This window comes from Tamandua tetradactyla, chromosome 4, assembly GCF_023851605.1.
Source record: "Tamandua tetradactyla isolate mTamTet1 chromosome 4, mTamTet1.pri, whole genome shotgun sequence".
Classification (NCBI taxonomy): domain Eukaryota; kingdom Metazoa; phylum Chordata; class Mammalia; order Pilosa; family Myrmecophagidae; genus Tamandua; species Tamandua tetradactyla.
In genome coordinates, this window is record NC_135330.1 from 88,993,501 (window position 1) to 89,016,729 (window position 23,229).

The following is a 23,229-nucleotide window of genomic DNA, read 5'->3' on the forward strand; positions in this document are numbered from 1 at the left end:
AAAACACATACATCCAAACTATTCTATAGGATGAGATTTGTGTGAGCATGGAGTTTTCAAAACCAATATAGAAAAATATTTCTTACATTACTCTATAGGACTTGAGATTCTAAGTGCTTAGTGAAATATGGTTTTCAGTTCTATTTGTTCACACATTTACTGAATACCTGTCATATGATAAGCATTGTGTTTCCAAGCCATCAAAAGATATTTCCTATCTCAGGTGGCTTAGAACTCACCATAAGAGGGTTCAGTCTATAGTAAAAGAGTTAGAAATAAGAAGTGGCATGTACTAGGAAATTAGACAGGGGCCCAAGGGAACATCAATTGCATAATAAAATCACCTTATGTGTGAGAAGACATTGAGTTAACAAAATTATTTGAATTATAGACTTGAACTGAAAAAATTATGGCTTTTTCACTTTTAAGGGACAAATGGCAGTCAGGAATGGATCCAGGTATCTTGGGAAATGAAACTAATACTATAGCTTAGGCTATAGTATTTTGGGAAAGAGTATTCTTTTTCCCAAAAGTATTCTTTTGGGGAAAAGAATACACTTGACAAAAAAATTAGGTATGAAATATGAAAGAGGGAATGTCACAACTAATTGCATGCATATTTATGTATGAAATATATTTGTGCCTGTCTATCTATCTATTGATTGATCAATCGATTGATCTATCTATGTTTCTATCCAACTATCTTCTTACAAATATCAGAAACAGGTGAAGTTTTACAGAAAAATAAGAGTCTGTTGATTCAGATACAAAAGTCACAACAGGTGGCCACTCTTGCAAATGTCTGAGGACATTTTATCCTTTCTTCAAATCAAGGAAACAAAAGCCTGATTCCCTGCAACACTTGTATAATTTCAAATTTATTAGCATTAGAGTCAGGCACTTTTAATCTTGCTTACTAGTATGCCACTTACCAGTATGCAATGCTAGCAAAGGATAACTTTATTCTGATATGACTACAAACCACATGATCCCCAAACTAAACATATCTCAACTAATTTTTGGCCAGGTCCTTAAAATTCCCATAATCACTACAGCACATTACAAAGGGGATGTAAGAATAGGGAAAGTAACTGTTGAAAAGACAGCATTTTATAATGCTCTGGCTTGTCTATATTTGTGTATAATTATGTGAATGGGCTTGTGCAAATGAGTTACACTGAAGCTTAAACTTTATTACCTTCAAAGTAAATATGACTCAAACCTTGTATTAGACATAAATGAATTCAGTTATGTGTCTTAGTTAAAAAAATTAAACAGACTAAACTGATAAAGCTGTATAAAAATCAGCAACAAAAAACACAAGCTGTGCCAAAATTTGTTTTCCATAGTTGCACCAGTATTACTCACCCACATGCCATACTTTGACATTGCTTTTGTTGATAAATAGGTCTGTGTCTTACGTTCTTGCATATGGGTGGGTTGTTGACACAATTGTGAACAGAATGCAGCAGAAGTGACACTGCTAGACAAGTTCAGAAAAGTAGGGTGCTTCTGCTTGACAAAATCAGAAAAGCAATACAACTTTCATTTTGTGAGCTGAGACATTTATTATTGAAGCTATAAGCATCTATATAAAATTTTCCAACTCCTTGAGGTTGCCATGCTATTATGAATTCCATCTGGAGCATGTATAATTTTCTGGTCCACAGGTGACCACCAACATAACAGCTTTGTGAGTGAAGAAAGTGCCAAATGGTTCCAGCTCCCTTCTGTCCAGTTATTCTTAGCCTTTAAGTCTTCCTAACTGAGGCTCCATCATGTAGTAGCAATGATCCATTCTTGTAATGCACAGATTCAATTGCTGACCCAAAGCATCCATGAGGATAATGAAATTGTTACTATAAACTCACTTTTGAAGTAATTAAATCCATAGTTGTAGTAGCTGGAAAATAGGCCAGTTTTTCATCTGTTATTCAAATGGAAATTAATTTTTTGCATCTACCTGAGAAAAAAATACCCATGTTGAGTACTCTTTATTAAAATGGCAGTTGAATTTGTGGATGATTTAGTGAAATTTTAAAATTATTTTAGCAATAATCAACTTTTACCTTAGGGGTAAACTGAATTTTACAAATTAATGCTTCTACAGGTAGAGGACTCCACTACTAGCTAGAACTTGAGTAATAAAATTAGCATACCCAAGGAAGATGCTGAAATAAACTGATTTATTAAACAAAATGCAAACAGTTATAATTTAAGTTCCTACTTTTCAAAAAACTTTTTTATTATGAAATGTGTGTTAAAAAAAGCAATGACTTTCAAAGTATATTTTAACAACGTTCTGGTTACTGAACAGATTTTAGTTTGGTATGGGTTACCATCCCACATTTTCAGATTTTCCCTTTTAGCTGGAAAGAAATACTGGAAACTAAAACAAATAAAATTATAGTGATCCAGCAGTCATAATCATTTCTTAAATCCTATTTTCTCCATCACAACTCTTCCTCCTTTGGTCCTACTCTATTAGGGTCTTTGGGATATACCTATTCTAATTTTTCATGTTGAAAAGGGGTATCAACAACATAGAATGGGGGAGGAATTAGTTAATATTCTAGGAGGAACCTGCCCCTCTATGTTCCTGGACTTATCTGGAGGTAATAGGTTTCAGGAAAGTAAACTCAGTACTTGGAACTTTTATGAAATCTCAATTAGATCCCTAGGTGTTTTTCAGGGTTAAGTGGAATGATGCTATTTGAGTTTTTTTTTGGTGGTTTTTCAGAAAACTAAATGACTACTTCTATGCTTGATTTTCCTACAAGGGACTGGATGGAATCCATTTCATTGGGTCAATAAAAATCAATTTGTTTACCTTGAAATTTGAAAAGCCCTACCAAAATACACATATTAAGTTTATACTTCTTTGAAGTTGAAGGCTGATTAAACAAAGATAATTATAGTCAGACCCCAAGGTAACAATTTCAAATTTTGAATGAGCAAACTGTTTACAATTAATAAATTAATTAGTGAGTTTTACAATTCTTACTCTTCCATTCTAAATGTTCTATGATAGTTCTCAGTAGATTGTCACAAAAAAACACTCTGCCCCAAACTGTCAGGGAATCTATCCAAGTAAAAAATTCCAAGAGAATATGGGGAGCTGAGGAGAAACTTATATAGAACATGTGGTCTTTAAGAAAACAATGATTAAGAATGTACACTGAGGATGTTGTCACTATACGCCATGCCTTCATGCTCATATATACAGATTTAGCTGATTTGTGATTCAGAGATAGTATATAGGGAGTACAAATGTCAATTTTCCTTTGAAAAGCTTATTGCAGAAACTATACCTAATATACAAATTCAAATGTAGAATTTGAGTAGTTTTCAGAAAATATCTTATATTAGAGGAAGGAAGCAAAAGAGAAAGCCTTTGATATAAGACAATTTGGGATTAGCATCGCCTCCCATCAATGGAGAAATGCCAGCCACACTTTTAAATGAACTGATGAGAAAGTTTTACTCTAAATCATGCCAATATACTAGTGGCAGCTTATCAACAGCAAATCTTTAGCTCTGTATCCTCACCTATGCCACTGGTCTAGAAAGTTCTTGATGAAGAATGCCCTAACATTTTTTCATCCAAAGAATGGATGGGGTGCCCTTCCTGACATCTAATGGCCAATTATTAGTAATAATGACCATAACAATATATTTAAACTTCAATAAAACAAGAATTATGAAATTTTGGGGACCCCCAATGGAAGAATTTGAACATAGCAGTTCTTTTTCAACTTTCCTCACCCCCAAATAATGCCTCTAGGTGTTCCTTTCATTTCTCTGTAGCTTGCACAAATTCAATTCTAAATTAAAGCAAAAAATTGATTTACAGTACCCTAAAAATAGCTTTTTTCCAAGATAAGTACTTTTCTCCTTTTTTCCTTCATAAATGTTTTTCACATCATGTTTTTACTTCATCCCAGACCTCATCCTCTTTTTGGTGGTAGGTGGGCAGTTTGCCCTCCATGGTTTCCATTTTGCTTAAACTGACTCTGAAAACAGGTATTTAATTTCTGTCAGTTCTGCTCTGTCTAGAAGGGTTGTTGTATCTCCTGCCAGTAGAATGAACTGCTATTTGCACTGCATCTATTGAGATTCAGCATCTTCAACAATATCCTTATATTCAGGGCTGTGTCTACTAACTCCAGGCATCTGGAATATCCATTCTAGATAGCACTGCTCTGCCCATTATTTTCTGGTTCTCACTGACTTTGGCTGTCTGTGGAGTGGCCCAAGGTGACTTAAGAGGGCTCTCTAAGGCAGGACTCTTTGGCCTTTATCCTCACATCTTAAATTCACAACTTCAACTGGATTATTCATACCACTTTATGAACAAACAAACTTATTGTTTTATTTTTTCCTCCTTACCTTTTGGTTCCTAGTTTCTCCTTTTATATTTCATATCCAATATACTACAGTAACCTAGAAACAATAAATATGACCTACTTGAGGAAAACCACAAAAATTTACTGTTTCCTTGAAACTTTGGAGAAACACATCAATGATAATTATTTCAAGATTGCAATTTTTGTTCAATCCCAATAAAAAATGTAACCAAATGCCAAGGAACTTGTTCAGAGTAGCAGTAATATGGTTTAAAAATATTGGAGAGTACACACACTACATAGTGTATCTTACTTCCCAGCCACCTCCATGAACAAATCTTTAATTGGTAATAAGACATTTTGTATTTTCACCCAGTGGTCCCATCAGAATCTCACTCATTAATGGAAAAATGCATGTAGAAAGTGGAAAATATGTGGTTCAACTTCTAATTTCTGGCTAGAGGCTGGTGTCAGGTCCAATTCATACTCATCAAATTCTCACCATATGCAATATGTGCACTTAGGTATTATTTTCCTATACCATAATGAACATGTGATTCCACAGGAACCATTGTTGGCTGTTAAATCACAGTCTTCCTGTCAAATATAATGTATTGCCCAATAAGGTAGTCATAGGATCCTAACTGGTACCCACTATCAAATATTAGCCCTGAAAGGAATATGAGAAAAAGTACATTATTTGCAATAAGAAAATGCAAAGTTCTTATGTTGTCAATTGGTGTCTAATTCTTGCTTCCTGGTAGGGAAGTGGGGGTTGGGTGTGCTTTTTTCTAAGTCAGTGAATGTCAGAGATTTGGAAGTAAATATCACATCCAAAAAAATGTTATGACAAACCACCTTATTGCTAAGGGAGAATGATAAAGATGAAAATTGGAGAATTATTCTTCTGATATGGGGAAGATAAGTAGGACTCCAACATGAAAAATTGCTCTGTTGGGAAAGGCAAAAGTCAAATGGAAGCTAAGCTTAGTCTAAAATAAGGCAGACAAATTATGCTAGAAATTTTAGGGTCATAATTGGAATAGTTTTTCCAAAAAAGTGCATAAATGGAGGCTGAAATTGGGAATGTTTAAATAATTTAATGTGGCAGTGTGAGAAAAGAAAATTTTCATTTTTATTTTTATGTGAAATTTTATCTTAGTCCTTATTTATAATATTCATTATGAGATGGGTTTGTTCATTCAGGGACTGTGATGGTGTCTGAGAAGATACCACAGTATGAATAAAATAATCTGATTTTCAAAAGTGAGAATTGCCTTTGTCTTCATTACCCCATGACCCCAAATGGGTACCCATAGAAAGCAAACTAGCACATACCAACAATGAGAAAATACGCAGAATATATTCAGATCATGCCAAAAAATGAGGTGGAATTTGCTAAAATGTATTCAGAGGAATCATAAGAGATAAAGTATGAAAGGTAAGAAGGAAGCAGATTAAATATTTTCCTGCAGGTAATATCAGCAATTAAGATTTTGTCTTCTTCCAGGATATATACTCTGACAGTATTTTGGAAATGAAAAGTGCATGAATTTAAATTCCATAGAGAGACTGCAGAGGTCTAGTGAATTATGAGATACTTGTAAAAAACACCAAATCATATACAGGAACATTTAGCTAGTAATTTTGATACGAGGAAGAAGAGATATACCCACAGGAAAGAAATGATTATTTCCTTTATAAAGAGTTACTTGCTGTTTCAAAACCAAGTTGAAATAGATCTTAAAAAATTTAAATATACAAATATAATTCTTCAGCAGAGAGAAAGAAGCAACTTCAGCAGAACTGATTGATGTAATATATATTATTACTATTTGATATTCTATTTCAATACAGACTTTTTTTTAATTTTAGGGAAAAGATTGAGTAAATAAGGTCAATTATCTGAAATTTTGACTATATATATATTTTTAAATATGGAACGCTTCACGAATTTGCATGTCATCCTTGCACAGGGGCCATGCTAATCTTCTCTGTATTGTTCCAATTTTAGTATATGTGCCACCGAATCAAGCACTTGACTATATTTTGATTTGAAAATGCAGTTTCTAATAAATTACCTGTGTTTTTTTTACATCTGAATAAATCTTAATGTGCTTCAAACATTTGAAATATGTGAATTTTACCAAATTAACCTATTGTTAGCAACTAAAATTATTTAAAAATGAAATATTTATTTTAAGAAATAGTCTCAAGGAAATTAGAACAAAAAATGATATATTATATAAGAATGAATTTGATATATTTTGTTACATTGATAATAAATGAAATGTTACTATTATGTATAAAAACATTTTTCTGAGAATGAAAATCCTGTTGACATTTACTTTCACTTTGTGTTTGAATCACCCACTCCCTTTTCTTGTTATATAAACAATTCTAATAGCAGCTTCTATTTTTAATTCAATTCATAATCATATGTGGAGTACCATATTATTGCTATATTCTTTATAGAACAAATCATAAGATATAATGTAAAACATAGAAAAGCATATTAATAGTCAAATAGCAGTTCCAAGGACTGATCATTGGAAAGTGAAGTTAGATTTTATATGTCAGAGATTATAGTAGGGTCTAGAATGGTTGGAAGAAGATTCATAGAAGCTCATCAATCTGATAGTAACTGGAGTTGGGATTCTCAGTCTGATTTATCTGCTATTAACATATTTTTACAGCAATCTGTGAAGTGTCTTTATACTTGTACTCACATTCTTAAGTGACTTGGAACTTTTTTTCTAAAATAAAGACAAGTGAGCAGAGATAGGATATGTATAGTTAAAGTGATTTATCATAGGTGTATAAATTGGCATAAACAAGTTTGTGCCTAACAAAATTTATTTCCCAGTCCAGTATTCATTTTATTATGTGACTCTGCTTAATCCCTTTTCTTACTAATTTGAAACAAAATTCCTTGATGAAATATACAGAAGAATAAGTCAGAGGTATTTTATGTGTTAACGGCAAGAACAATTGAGGAGAAGAAATATTTTGGGCTTGAAAAATAAAAGAGAATATGTTCAACAATTAATGCATTTATTAATAATAAACCACATATGGCATTAGACAGTATATGTTTTCATGGCCATAAACCAAGAATCTTAATTTACAATACAATCAGAGCACTGTGCATGGCATACACTTAACAGACAATGGTTGAGATCTCCTAGCATTGTCATAGCTAGTTCTCCTGAAGAACCAGTAAGGTAGATAAGAGAATCTCCTATTTTAAAATAAAAAACAGTTTTAGGAAACATAATTATTTTTCCCATATCATACTTAGGGATTTGGAAGAAGCAATGCCATAGAGTTAAAATCTAGAATCTTTGTAAAAATTATATGAAAGTTTTGAGTCTCAATTTCTTTGCCTGTGATGAAAAATAGGGTCATAAACACTCTTTTTTAAAACAAAAATAAGAATATGATTAAGGAACAACTCACACACTGGCAGTAATTCAATTTTTGCCAGTTTGAAGCTAATATGTATCCCAAAAAAGCCATGTCCTTTAATCCTCATTAAATAGTGTTCTGTGGGACCTTTCTATTTCCATGGAGATGTGACCCACCCAATTGTAGCTGGTAACTTTTGATTATATGGTTTCCATGGAGACATATCTCTATGCATTCAAGGTGAGGTTGAGTTGATTACTGGAGCCCTTTAACAGGGAATCATTTTGGAAAACTCTGGAAAGCCACGAGAGCCATGATAGCCAACAGAACCATCAAAGCCAACAGAATGAAAAGAGCCCTAAGGGAGGCCCTGAAGGGAAAGCTAGAAAGTCTTACTATGTGCCTTTCCAGAGGAGAGAGAAACCCTGGAGGTCATTGGCTTTCTTGAACCAAGATATTTTTCCCCAAGATGCTTTGAATTAGACATTTTTATAACCTTACTTTAATTTGGATATTTTCATGGCCTTAGAACTGTAAACTAGCAACTTAATAAATTCCCCTTTTTAAAAGTCATTCCATTTCTGTTATACTGCATTCTGGCAACTTGCAAACTAAAACAAAATTCAATTATACTAATGCAGTCTGCATGATTAAACTGGGAAGATCTCTCAGAGAAAGTGATGTCTGATCAAAACCCTAATTAGAGGAGACTTCCGGAGAAGATGGCGGCTTAGTAAGACATGCGGGTCTTAGTTCCTCCTCCAGAATAGCTACTAAAGAAATAGAAACGGTACAGAACAGCTCCCAGAGACATGACAGAGACCAAAAAGACAGGGTACCCCATTCTGGAATGGCTGATCTGGCTGGGAGAATCCACTGCGGTGAGAACCCCGAGGGGCGCGTGCTTCCCCGGGCTGTGGCAGCTGGTGGCCAGAGCTCTTTCCTGGGCTGGCTGGGAGATTTGGACAGGCGGTCCCCTCAAACCGCGGTGGCCGGTGCCCCCCCTATGCGAGGTCTCCCAGGCTGGCTGGGACATTTGGATTGGATGTCCCCCAAGCTGCAGAGGCCGGCGACTGGGGTCCCTTCCACACATGTGGCTTCCCAGTCCGGCTGGGAAGTTTGGATCAGCACTCCCCCAAGCCATGGCGGCCAGTGCTCCCCGCCATGCTTGGCTCCCCGGGGCCGGCTGGGAGATTTGGATCGGCACTCCCCCAAGCCGTGGAGGCCGGCGTCCCCCCCCCACGCACAGATTCCCGGGCCAGTTGGGAGATTTGAATCGGCACTCCCCCAAGCCATGGAAGCCAGTGCCTCTCCATCCATCCTTCCCAGGCTGGCTGGGAGATTTCAATCAGCACTCACCCAAGCCACGGCGCCGCCCCACACGTGGATTCCCAGGTCGGCAGGGAGATTTGGATTGGCACTCCCCCAAGCCGTTTTGGCTGGTGACCCTCCCCCACAGTGAGAGGCTTCCAAAGTTAAAGGAGCCACAGCATCTTTTACTGGTGGGACCCGGAGACAAATGAGCGCCACATACTGGACAGGATAAGAAAAACAGAGCCGAGAGATTTCACAGGATAATCTTTCAAGCAGTTGGGTCCCTAACCCAGGGAAATCTGATTAAATACCCAAATGCCAGCAAAAAATAACAGATCACGCCAGGAAAATTGAAGACATGGCCCAGTCAAAGGAACAAACCAATAGTTCAAATGAGATACAGGAGCTGAGTCAACTAATTCTAAATATACGAACAGAAATGGAAAACTTCTTCAAAAACCAAATCAATAAATTGAGGGAGGACATGAAGAAGATATTGGCTGAACAAAAAGAAGAAATGAAAAGTCTGAAAAAACAAATCACAGAACTTATGGGATTGAAGGACAAAGTACAAAAGATGGAAAAAACAATGGATACTTACAATGGTAGATTTAAAGAGACAGAGGCTAGAATTAGTGAACTGGAGGATGGAACATCTGAATTCCAAAAAGAAACAGAAATTATAGGGAAAATAATGGAAAATTTTGAGCAGGGGATCAGGGAACTGAATGATAATATGAAGCGCACAAATATACGTGTTGTGGGTGTCCCAGAAGGTGAAGAGAAGGGAAAAGGAGGAGAAAAACTAATGGAAGAAATTATCACTGAAAATTTCCATACTCTTATGAAAGACCTAAAATTACAGACCCAAGAAGTGCAGCACACCCGAAAGAGAATAGACCCAAATAGGCGTTCTCCAAGACACTTACTAGTTAGAATGTCAGAGGTCAAAGAGAAAGAGAGGATCTTGAAAGTAGCAAGAGAAAAACAATCCATCACATACAAGGGAAACCCAATAAGACTATGTGTAGATCTCAGCAGAAACCATGGAAGCTAGAAGAGAGTGGGATGATATATTTAAACTACTAAAAGAAAAACTGCCAACCAAGACTTCTAAATCCAGCAAAATTGTCCTTCAAAAATGAGTGAGAAATTAAAAGATTCTCAGACAAAAAGTCACTGAGAGAATTTGTGACCAAGAGACCAGCTCTGCAAAAAATACTAAAGGGAGCACTAGAGTCAAATACGAAAAGAGAGAAGAGAGAGGTATGGAGAAGAGTGTAGAAAGAAGGGAAATCAGATACGATATATATAATACAAAAGGCAAAATGGTAGAGGAAAATATTATCCAAAGAGTAATAACACTAAATGTTAATGGACTGAATTTCCCAATCAAAAGACATAGACTGGCAGAATGGATTAAAAAACATGATCCTTCTACATGCTGTCTACAGGAAACACATCTTAGACGCAAAGACAAGCATAGGTTGAAAGTGAACGATTGGGAAAAGATGTTTCATGCAAATAACAACCAGAAAAGAGCAGGAGTAGCTATACTAATATCCAACAAATTAGACTTCAAATGTAAAACAGTTAAAAGGGACAAAGAAGGACACTATCTACTAATAAAAGGAACAACTAAACAAGAAGACATAACAATCATAAATATTTATGCACCGAACCAGAATGTCCCAAAATACGTGAGGAATGCACTGCAAACACTGAAAAGGGAAATAGACACATATACCATAATAGTTGGAGATTTCAATTCACCACTCTCATCAATGGACAGAACATCTAGACAGAGGATCAATAAAGAAATAGAGAATTTGAATATTACAATAAATGAGCTAGACTTAACAGACATTTATAGGACATTACATCCCACAACAGCAGGATACACCTTTTTCTCAAGTGCTCATTCTCAAAGATAGACCATATACTGGGTCACAAAGCAAGTCTCAACAAATTTAAAAAGATTGAAATCATACACAACACTTTCTCAGATCATAAAGGAATGAAGTTGGAAATCAATAATAGGTGGAGTGCCAGAAAATTCACAAATACGTGGAGGCTCAACAACACACTCTTAAACAACGAGTGGGTCAAGGAAGAAATTGCAAGAGAAATTAGTAATTATCTCGAGGTGAATGAAAATGAAAACACAACATATCAAAACCTATGGGACGCAACAAAGGCAGTGATAAGAGGGAAATTTATTGTCCTAAATGCCTATATCAGAAAAGAAAAAAAGCCAAAAATTCAGGAATTAACTGTCCACTTGGAAGAACTGGAGAAAGAACAGCAAACTAAGCTGTTCTTAGTTTAAGAACTAAGAACAAAGCAAACAAAAGGAAAGAAATAACAAAGATTAGAGCAGAAATAAATGAAATTGAAAACAATAGAGAAAATCAATAAGACCAGAAGTTGGTTCTATGAGAAAATCAATAACATTGATGGGCCCTTAACAAGATTGACAAAAAGAAGAAGAGAGAGGATGCAAATAAATAAGATCAGAAATGGAAGAAGAGACATAACCACTGACCTCACAGAAATAAAGGAGGTAATAACAGGATACTATGAACAACTTTATGCTAATAAATACAACAATTTAGATGAAATGAACAGGTTCCTGGAAAGGCATGAACAACAAACTTTGACCCAAGAAGAAATAGATGACCTCAACAAACCAATCACAAGTAAAGAAATTGAATCAGTCATTCAAAAGCTTCCCAAAAAGAAAATTCCAGGACCAGACAGCTTCACATGTGAATTCTACCAAACATTCCAGAAAGAATTAGTACCAACTCTCCTCAAACTCTTCAAAAAAATCGAAGTGAAGGGAAAGCTATCTAATTCATTCCATGAAGCCAACATCACCCTCACACGAAAACCAGGCAAAGATATTACAAAAAAAGAAAACTACAGACCAATCCCTCTAATAAATATAGATGCAAAAATCCTCAACAAAATTCTAGCAAATCGAATCCAGCAACACATTAAAAGAATTATACATCATGACCAAGTAGGATTCATCCCAGGTATGCAAGGATGGTTCAACATAAGAAAATCAATTAATGTAATGCACCATATCAACAAATCAAAGCAGGAAAATCACATGATCATCGCAATTGATGCAGAGAAGGCATTTGACAAGATTCAACATCCTTTCCTGTTGAAAACACTTCAAAAGATAGGAATACAAGGGAATTTCCTTAAAATGATGGGGGGAATATTTGAAAAACCCACAGTTAATATCATCCTCAATGGGGAAAAATTGAAAACTTTCCCCCTAAGATCAGGAACAAGACAAGGATGTCCATTATCACCACTATTATTCAACATTGTGTTGGAGGTTCTAGCCAGAGCAATTAGACAAGAAAAAGAAATACAAAGCATCAAAATTGGAAAGGAAGAAGTAAAACTATCACTGTTTGCAGACGATATGATACTATACTTCGAAAACCCGGAAAAATCCACAACAAACCTACTGGAGCTAATAAATGAGTACAGCAAAGTAGCAGGTTACAAGATCAACATTCAAAAATCTGTAGCATTTCTATACACTAGCAATGAACAAGCTGAGGGGGAAATCAAGAAACGAATTCCATTTACAATTGCAACTAAAAAATAAAATACATAGGAATAAATTTAACTAAAGAGACAAAAAACCTATACAAAGAAAAATACAAAAAACTGTTAAAAGAAATCACAGAAGGCCTAAATAGATGGAAGGGCATACCGTGTTCATGGTTTGGAAGACTAAATATAGTTAAGAAGTCAATCCTACCTAAATTGATTTACAGATTCAATGCAATACCAATCAAAATCCCAACAACTTATTTTTCAGAAATAGTAAAACCAATAAGCAAATTTATCTGGAAGGGCAGGGTGCCCCGAATTGCTAAAAGTATCTTGAGGAAAAAAAAACGAAGCTGGGGGTCTCACGCTGCCAAACTTTAAGGCATATTATGAAGCCACAGTGGTCAAAACAGCATGGTATTGGCATAAAGATAGATATATCGACCAATGGAATCGAATAGAGTGCTCGACCCTCTCATCTATGCACTTTTGATCTTTGATAAGGCAGTCAAGCCAACTCACCTGGGACAGAACAGTCTCTTCAATAAATGATGCCTAGAGAACTGGATATCCATATGCAAAAGAACGAAAGAGGACCCGTGTCTCACACCCTATACAAAAGTTAACTCAAAATTGATCAAAGATCTAAACATTAGGTCTAAGACCATAAAACAGTTAGAGGAAAATGTAGGGAGATATCTTATGAAACTTACAATTGGAGGTGGTTTTTTGGACCTTAAACTGAAAGCAAGAGCACTGAAGAAAGAAAGAAATAAATGAGAGCTCATCAAAATTAAACACTTTTGTGCATCAAAGAACTTCATCAAGAAAGTAGAAAGACAGCCGACACAATGGGAGACAGTATTTGGAAACGACATATCAGATAAAGGTCTAGTATCCAGAATTTATAAAGAGATTGTCCAAATCAACAACAAAAAGACAACTCAATTACAAAATGGGAAGAAGACTTGAACAGACACCCCTCAGAACAGGAAATACAAATGGCCAAAAGGTACGTGAAGAGATGCTCCATGTCCCTGGCCATTAGAGAAATGCAAATCAAAACCACAATGAGATATCATCTCACACCCACCAGAATGGCCATTATCAACAAAACAGAAAATGACAAGTGCTGGAGAGGATGTGGAGAAAGAGGCACACTTATCCACTGTTGGTGGGAATGTCAAATGGTGCAACCACTGTGGAAGGTAGTTTGGCGGTTCCTCAAAAAACTGAATATAGAATTGCCATACGACCCAGCAATACCATTGCTAGGTATCTACTCAAAGGACTTAAGGGCAAAGACACAAACGGACATTCGCACACCAATGTTTATAGCAGTATTATTTACAATTGCAAAGAGATGGGAACAGCCAAAATGTCCATCAACAGACGAGTGGCTAAACAAACTGTGGTATATACATACAATGGAATATTATACAGCTTTAAGACAGAATAAACTTATGAAGCATGTAACAACATGGATGGACCTAGAGAACATTATGCTGAGTGAGTTTAGCCAAAAACTAAAGTACAAATACTGTATGGTCCCACTGATGTGAACCGACATTCGAGAATAAACCTGGAATATATCATTGGTAACAGAGACGAGCAGGAGTTAGAAACAGGTAAGATAATGGGTAATTGGAGCTGAAGGGATACAGACTGTGCAACAGGACTAGATACAAAAACTCAAAAATGGACAGCGCTATACTACCTAATTGTAATGTAATTATGTTAAAACACTGAATGAAGCTGCATCTGAGCTATAGTTTTTGTTTGTTTGTTTGTGTTTTTTGTTTTTTCTTTTTCCTTTTTTATATATTTTTATTTTTTTCTCTATATTATCATTCTATATCTTTTTCTTTTGTTTTGCTAGTTCTTTTCCTAAGTTGATGCAAATGTACTAAGAAATGATGATCATACATCTATGTGATGATATTAAGAATTACTGATTGCATATGTAAAAAGGAATGATTTCTAAATGTTGTGTTAGTTAATTTTTTTAATTAATAAAAAATCCTCATTAGAAATATTAGTCATGTGAAGAACATTCTTTTTCTAGACAAAAGAAAATAGTAGAATTCTTTAAGTTGTGCTTTCTTACAAAGTTAAAGAAGAACTGAATGTATAGGGGAAAAAGAGGTAACATTTTAGCAATTCAGATTAAAAACTTAGGCAGAGGCAAAATTATATAGAAGTATTTTATCTGTGAGAAGCAATTTGAACTTTGTTTAAATACAGTAGGAATTGATGACAGTGTTTTCAACAGGGATTTAAACTGATGGAATTTTCATCTTTTAAATTCTCACACTGTTTACTGAGCTGAATCACTTGTGTTGGAGTGAGCTTGTGCAGGTTTGAAGTTATTTATTTATCCCAGGCAAGCCATGTTTTAATCCTGGCTCAATCTTGTGGAAGCAGCTTTTTCTATTAACTCTAATTCAAAGCTGTAGCTTGAAAACTTTTGATTAGATTACCTCCAGGAGATGTGGCACACCCAGATGTGGGAGTGAATTTGTAATTAAATGGACATGTGACTGCCCATTCAGGTAGGTCTTGATTAGTTTACTAGAGCCTTTAAAAGGGGAATCATTTTGGAGAAATCTCAGAAATGACGGAGCTGACAGAATCTCCAGAACAGAGTGGGCACAGATGCTGACAGTTAGAGAACAGAGACTCAGATACAGACAGGTTCTTGGAGCCCAGAAGACATCACCATGATATGTCAACTAAGCCAGAACGTGGAGAGAGCCAGCAGAAGCCAAGAGATGAAAGTCAGTCCTGGAGAAGTGAAGTTAGGGACCCCCAAGGAACAGAGGCTGAAAGCAGTGGACCCCAGGAGCAAGAGAACAGCAGAGGCAAGCCACATGACTTCCTAGCTCACCAAGTTGTTCCAGACACATTGGCCTTCCTTGAATTAAGGTATCTTTCCATAGGTGCCTTAGTTGGGACAATTTCATAGGTTTGGAACTGTAAACTTACTAAATTCCATTTTAAAATGCCATTGAATTTATGGTATACTGCATTTTGTCAACTTACAAAATAAAACAAAAATCTATTGCAGTAATTCCTGAAATAAGAAGATAGATTGAATTAAAGAGATAGAATTGAAGATGAGAAGCAGCAACATATTTTTAAGTTTGGGGATTAGTAAATGAGTCTCAGTTAATAACATCTATTTCTTCTTCTGACAATGCATTAGAACATCTGAGTAATACTTTAAAAATGCATATTTTTGGTCTCAATATAAACTTGTAACCACAAAAAGCAAGCCAGAAATTAATTCTGTATAAATTCCCATAATATATTTTCTCTACTTCTTCTCCAGATTTTTAACACAATTAACAATTACACACTACTTTATCATGAAAAGAATGTGGGAAAGAATATCAGAGGTGGTGCAGGGAGTAATGTGATGATGAAGTTTGGATTATAACCTTGGTCAAGAGAGGATTATGAATAAAATTGGCTTACAGAAAATAAAATGCGTTGTGTAAACTAAAGAAAAGTTTCAAGGAAGTATTTGAGAATTAAAAGATGGACAGTATTTGAAAGAGAGTAAAGAAATTTGGTAAGTGGGGAAGTTGTCACTTACTTTTCCCTTTCTGTTGATATTTTGTTCCTATAGCACACTGATCTCAACCATTCTGAAGTTGCCATACAAGACAGGAAAGACCAAATCTTTCCACCTACTGTTCTCACTTTTTAGTTGTAGATTTATTCTATGGATCAGCTACTGTTGTTATTTAAAATGACAATCTGATCAATCTGAAGGAACAGGCAAGATGCTCTCTCTTTTCTATATCGTCTTCTATTTTACTTTTCTTTTTTGGGGGGGGTAATGTATGGTCTGGGAATTGAACCCATGTCTCCCAGGTAGAAGGCAAGCATTCTACCACTGAACCACTCCTGCACTAAGAGGAAGATTTTTTTTTCTTTTTGCAAGTGCAGGGGACTCAAACCTGGGTCTCTGGCACTTCAGACTTGAATCCTACTTCTGGGTGATTCTGCACTGCTCTTTTCTATACTATTTTGACCCCAAAGCTTAACCCTATGACATAAAGTCTGCAGAACAAATATGTTATACAGGCATTGAGAAATTTCCTTCCCAAACCATCAACATTGTGAAACACTTTAACTAACATAGATTACTGTTTTGTGCATTTAATTTACATATAGTTTTAATTGTAAACAATTAGTTTTAATTGAAATCTATTTTTCAATCTCTTCCTACATTACTAAATAAGTATGTTACAATTTTAATGGACATGTGTCCCCAGAGTTATGCCAGTTTTGCTTACTTATTTAAAATTTCTAATTTTAAAGATAAATCTTCCCCCTCACTATAAACTGGTAAATTGAGACCCATGCCTAACCAAGATGATGGAATATATTTTATGCCCTATAATTTAAATCATGACATTTCTTATTCTTTCTTTGAAACCATCTGGAACCCAACATAACATACTTTATTTAAAATTTAAGTAAAATAATAAAAAACTCTTAGACCCTAAGGTCTAAGAAAATGCCTATACAACAAAGTTTATTGCAGCAGCATTTTGTTAAGAATAAATTAGAAAATGAATGCCCATATTGAGAAAAAAATTAATACATTTGTTGTTCACAAATTTTCACACTATAAGGGAAAGCCTCCATTAGCCTTCTTGAGGATAAAAAGAACAAAAGGAGAATGTCTGTAGCTATCCAAGCCAATGACTAAACACTTTACTAAGCCTAGAAAACATCATGCAGAACATGGAAGAACCTTTCTAACTGAGGTCAGCCCAAATTGCTGACAGAATTTTAAACAGTTAAAAATGTTTTTTGTTTTTAAGCAGGGTTTAGCAAGGTTTTCTGTAAAGAATCAGCTAGCTAACATATTCACTTTCCATATTGTTTGAAATTATAACTATAGGGTGATCAGAGAGAGTATATTTTCATGACCTAATGAGGTCAAATATCCATAAAACTTGAAAGAAGTTGCTAAGTAACTGTGTGAGAATGTATGCATGTTTCCTCTTTTATATTATCACTGATGGCCTTTGATTTTTATCTTCTATGCCCAGAAGAGAGTATTATTTCCAGATAGAGAATTTTGCTTTCTAACAGAAAAAGAGATGTTTTCATATGCACAAAAATTTTAAAATCTACTATTTAGAGGCATTTTTAAGCAGCAATTAAATACATTTTTCAATATAGCAAGAATTACTATATATTGAAAGTCTTATGGTTTAGAAGAATTGGTTGAGAATATTGGTTAATAGTTTTAAAAACTCTTAAAATTGAGTAAGGGAAAACTTTAGAAATTCAGAGTAAGATAAAGTGGCCCTGGTTGCAAAAGCTGAGGAACTGAAAAGCAGAGAACTGGAGCCTGACACAGAAGCCTGGAGCCCACAGGAATGCACAGACAGAAAGACTGGGACCAAGAAGTAAGCCAGGCCATGTTCTTTGGAAGCACTACCCTCACCAGTGCAGCCCCATGACCCACAACTCACCCTGCACCCCACACACTTGAACCCCATCACCTGTCCCCACTACCTGTGTTCCAAGTGCCTCACCCCACCAATCCCCAGTATGCATACCTGCCCCACGTCCCCACCTAATTTGAGCCAAACTCACCTTTCCTGCACCCCTCTTCAGTACAACCTCTCCCTCCCTGCTACCTGCAGGCTATTGTCAGCACATAAAGGTTATGGGTGCTTACTCTATATCCAGGCTACACCTGCCCACTACCATAGTGTCACACAAACACACTCTGCCCCTCTGAGCTCTAAACATCAGTTTATGGCACCCCTCGACCCATGCATGTGAACAGCCCCCAGTCAAACTCTTCAGCTCTGGGAACATCAGTTTACAGCACTCCTAGACCTTCACATGCACTTGGCACTCAGCTGTGCACCCCAACTCTGAGAAATCACTGACCTGTGCAGCCAGGTCACATCCACCCCAGCCCATGAAGGTATAATGCCAATCAAATACCATAGCTCTGCATATGCACACAAAAGGTCCCATGCCCTAGATCAGCACATTAAAAGTTGTACCCCCTAGACCTCTACACTCACACAGCTACATCCTACTTGGTGGCTGGTGGCCACCTTCACAGGTACCAGTGTTACATCCCCAACCTGAGCCTATCTATACCTGTGCTGCAATGTATCATCACATTGTTGTGCCCCTCCCCATACCCTGAATCCTGCTACACATCTACCCCATAAGCACAAGGCTTGAGACTACAGAAAGAAATCAACTCCCAAAGTAAATCAGTCAATATATTTATTTACATGCAACAACAACAACAAAAAAACAGATGATTCAAAGCATATCACAATGCAGACAGATACAGCCCAGCCTAATGAGCAAGTTAAACACCAGAGGAGATGCAGATGTTGGAAGAACTAATCAAAGATTTTCATCTAAGTATACTTAAAAAAATAAGTGGGACAGCTAATGATAAAAAAATGATCAAGAAGACAGTAAGAGACCATAAAGAAGAATTTGAAACAATAAGTAGAAAAGCAGCAGATAGCACAGAAATTAAGGACTCTGTTGACCAAATAAAAAACATACTAGAGGCACACAACAGCAGATTTGAAGAGACAGAAGAAAGAGTAAGTGAACTAGAGGGCATGATAACTGATTTCTATCACTCAAAACAGCAAATGGCAAAAAACGATGGAAAATTTTGAATTGAATCTCAGGGAAATGATAGACAAAGCAAAGCACACACAAAAAAGAATCATGGGGGTCCCAGAAGCATAAGAGAGCAGTAAAGGGATAGGAAGAGTAGTTGAGGATATAATGGGGGAAAATTTCCCAATCCTGATGAAGGACACAAATACACAAGTCAAAAAAGCTCAAAGAACTACAAAAAGAATAAACCCAAATAGGCCTTCAACAAGACACATACTTATCAGTCTGTCAAATGTTGAAGAGAAGCAGAAAATTCTGAAAGAGGCAAGAGAAAAAAAATCTATTACATACAAGGAAAACCACATATAACTGAGTTCTGACTACTCAACTGGCACCATGAAGGGAAGAAGGCAGTGGTATGATATATTTAAGATACTGAAAGTGAAAGACATCAAGCCAAGAATTCTGTACCCAGCCAAGTTGTCCTTCAAAACTGAGGACAGACAAACAAATCCAGAAGGAAACTGTCAATGAAAGACCAGCCATACAAGAAATACTAAAGGGATTACTGCAGTTGAAAAAAAAAGACAGGAGAGAGAGGGCTGGAGGAGGGCACATAATTGAAGAATATCACTTAGGGTAACTTAAAGGATAAAAAGAGAGCAAGGGAAAAGAATATATAGATCTGACAAATAAAATAAAATGAGATAGGATGATGGATTCAAGAAATGCCTTTTCTGTAATAATTTTGAATGGTAATGGACTAAATTTACCAATGAAAAGATAAGATTTGGCAGAACCGATTAAGAAATACAAACCAGTTATATTCTGTTTACAAGAGATTCATCTTAGACACAAGGATAGAAATTGATCGAAAGTGAAATGATTGAAAATGATTTTCCATGCAAGTTGTAACCAAAAGAAAGCATAAGTAGCTATGCTAATATCAGGCAAAATAGCCTTTTAATGTAAAGACATCATAAGAGAGAAAGAAGAACACTATGTATTAATTAAAGGGACAATTCACAAAGAAGAAATAACAAAACCATAAATGTTTATGTTCCCAATGAAGGAGCTTCCAAATACATGAGACAGACATTGGGAAAACCGAAGGGAAAAATAGATGTTTCAACAATAATAATAGGACACTTCAATGCACCATTCTTCTCAACAAATAGAACAACCAGTTAGTAGATCAACAAAGAAGTGGAGAAGTTAAACAACTTGATAAATGAGTTAGACCTAACAAATATATATATGCCATTCAACCAAAACACAAAGATATGCATTTTTCTCTAGTGGTTATGGAACTTTCTTCTGGACAGATCATATACTGCAGCACAAAACAGGTCTTCATAAATTTTAAAATATTGAAATAATTCAAAGCAGTTTCTCTGTTCACAATGGAATGAAGCTGAATCTCAATAACCACCAAAGAATGAGAACATTTCCAAATTTATGGAGATTTTAAAAACACTCTTTACCAGTGGATCAAAGAAGAAATTGGCAGAGAAATCAGCAGCTATCTGGAGATGAATGAAATGAGAATTCAACTTACCAAAACTTATGGGATGTGGCAAAGGCTATGCTAAGAAGGACATCTATTGCCCTAAATGCCTATATTAAAAAACAAGAAAGGGAAACATTGAGGACTTAATTGCTCACCTGGAGGAACTTGAGAAAGAACTGCAAACTAACACCAATGCAAATAGAATAAGAGAAATAACAAAGATCAAAGCAGATTGAAATGAATGGGAGAACAAAAGAACAAAAGAACAAAAGAAAGAACCAATAAAAGCAAAAGATGACCCCTTTGAGAAATCAATAAAATTGATGGGCTACTAGCAAGAGTGATAAAGAAAAAAGAGGATGAAAATTACCAAATTCAGAAGTGAGAGGGAGCATATTACCACAGACCCTGAAAAAATAAAATAAATCATAAGAGCATACTATGAACAAGTATATGCCAACAAACTCGACAACTTAGATGAAAAGGGCAAATTCCTGGAAACACATAAACAAGCTACACTTCTCGGGAAGAAATAGAAGATCTCAAAAACTCAATTGCAAATAAAGAGATTCAATCAGTCATTCAAAATCTTCCTACAAAGAAAAGCCCAGGGCCAGATAGTTTCACAGGGGAATTTTATCAAACACTCCAAAAGAGCTAACACCAATCCTGCTCAAACATTTTCATAAAATTGAGGAAGAGAAACTCTACCTAACTCATTTTATGAAGCTAATATCATTTTAATAACAAAACTGGGTAAAGATGCTATAAGATAGGAAAACTACAGGTCAATTTCCCTAATGAGCATAGATTTTAAAATTCTCAACAAAATATTAACAAATTGAATCAAACAACACATTAAAAGAATTATAAACTGCAACCAGGTTTATGCCAGGAATGCAAGGATGGTTCAACACAAGAAAATCAAGTAATGTTATACTGTACAATAACAGATTGAAAGAGAAAATCACATGATCATCCAGATTGATGCTGAAAAAATGTTGAAAAAAATGCAACATCCTTTTCTGATAAAAACACCCAAGAGATAGGAATCAAAGATAACTACCTCAATATCATAAAGAAAATATATGAAAAAACAATAACCAGCATTGTATTCAATGGAAAGAGACTGACAGCTTTCCCCCTAAGATCATGAATGAGACAAGGATGCCCACTTTAATCACTATTATTCAGCATTTTGCTGGAAGTTCCAGCTAGAGCAATCAGACAGGACAAAGAAATAAAAAGCACACAAATTGAAAAAGAGAAAGTAAAATTTTCATTATTTGCAAGTGATATCATAGTATACTTGAAGAATCCTACAGCAAAGTTACTTGAGCTAATAAAGAAATTCAGCAAGGTGACAGTATATAAAATTAAAATGTGCAAAAATCAGTAATGCTTCTTTACACAAGCAGTGACCTAACTGAGGAGTTAGTTAAGGAAAAAATTCCATTTAAAATAGCAACTACAGCAAAGTTGCTTGAGCTAATAAAAAAATTCAGCAAGGTGGCAGTATATAAAATTAATGTGCAAAAATCAGTAACGTTTGTATACACAAGCAGTGACTTAACAGAGGAGTCAGTTAAGGAAAAAATTCCTTTCAAAATAGCAACTAAGAGAATCAAGGACTTAAGAATGAACTTAACTAGGGATGTAAAGGACTTTGTATGCAGAAAGCTACAAAACATTGCTAAAAGCAATAAATCAAATCTAAATAGGTGGGAAGACATTCCCTGCTTATGGATAGGAAGGCTAAATATAGTTAAGATGTCAATTCTTCCCAAATTGATCTACCGATTCAACACAGTACCAATCAAAATTCCAATAACCTACTTTGAAGACAAGGAAAAGCTAGTTACCAAATTCATCTGGAAAGGAAAGAGACCCAAACAGCTAAAAGCATCCTATAAAAGAAGAACGAAGTAGGAGGATTAACACTCCCTGACTTTAAAACCTATTATAAAGCCACATTGATCAAAACGGTGTGGTGCTGGCACAAAGATAGAAGCATTGACCAATGGAATTGAATCAGGAGTGCAGAAATAGACCACCAAATCTATGGTCAACTAGTTTTTGACAAGGCCCCCAAATCCATTGGACTGGGACAAAATAGTCTTTTCAATAAATAGACATGGGAGAACTGGATATCAATAACCAAAGAATGAAAGAGCACCCTTACCTTACACCCTATACAAAAATTTACTCAAAGTGGATCAAACACCTAAATATATGAACAAGTACCAAAAATCTTCCAGAAGAAAATGGAGAGAAAGTTCTCCAAGGCATATTAATACAAGTTAGCTTCCTAAACTTTATACCCAAGCACAAGCAAAGAAGGAAAAAATAGATAAATGGGAATTCCTAAAATCAAATACTTCTGCACCTTAAAAGACTTTATCAATAAAGGTGAAGTGGCAGCCAACTCAATAAGAG

General features: G+C 35.6%; 1 non-coding gene across 1 annotated transcript; it reads right to left on the reverse strand.

The window, feature by feature from the left end:
- Positions 1 to 6,277: 6,277 nt before the first annotated feature.
- On the reverse strand, positions 6,278 to 6,384 carry LOC143681778 (U6 spliceosomal RNA). The gene has a single exon (XR_013174838.1). It is a non-coding gene; the product is annotated as a U6 spliceosomal RNA (small nuclear RNA).
- Positions 6,385 to 23,229: the final 16,845 nt, after the last annotated feature.